Source organism: Eimeria acervulina, genomic scaffold (assembly GCF_000499425.1).
Source record: "Eimeria acervulina Houghton genomic scaffold, Eah_scaff7, whole genome shotgun sequence".
Lineage (NCBI taxonomy): Eukaryota > Apicomplexa > Conoidasida > Eucoccidiorida > Eimeriidae > Eimeria > Eimeria acervulina.
The window spans coordinates 83,453-84,001 of NW_013549647.1; positions in this window are offsets into that span (position 1 = coordinate 83,453).

Sequence of the window (549 nt, forward strand, 5' to 3'; positions counted from 1 at the left end):
CTTCGCATGACAGCTGCTGCTGTTGCTGCTGCTGCTGCTGCTGCTGCTGCCGGTCCTCCTGCTTGAACGCAGATGCTCCTGCCGCTACTTCTGCTGCGGCTGCTACTGCTGCTGCTGCTGCTGCTGCTCTGTTTCTCAGTAGCAGCAGGCTCTTCGCTCCACCGCGACGAGACTGACACGCGATATAACAGGAAATGCTAGTGTTGTTGCTCCCTGCTGCTGCTGCTGCTGCTGCTGCTGCTGCAGGGGCGGCCGCCCTAGTCTTCACAGAGGTGAGGGAAGCAGCAACTTCAGGTGTATGGAGACCCCAAAGTTAATGAGGCTTGTTAAATGGCTTGCTTCTCCCGGAGAAGGCGCAGCAGCCGCTAATGCAGCAGCAGTTGCAGCAGCAGCAGCAGCAGCAGCAGCAGCAGCAGCAGGTCTCACGGAGCTAGAAGAGTTAAAGACGTCAAGACAACTCAAGCCAACCTTCTCTGATTATAATCCTCTCAATCGGCAAGTTCTATCTGTGGGCAGCAGCAGCAGCAACAGCAGCAGCAGCAGCAGCAG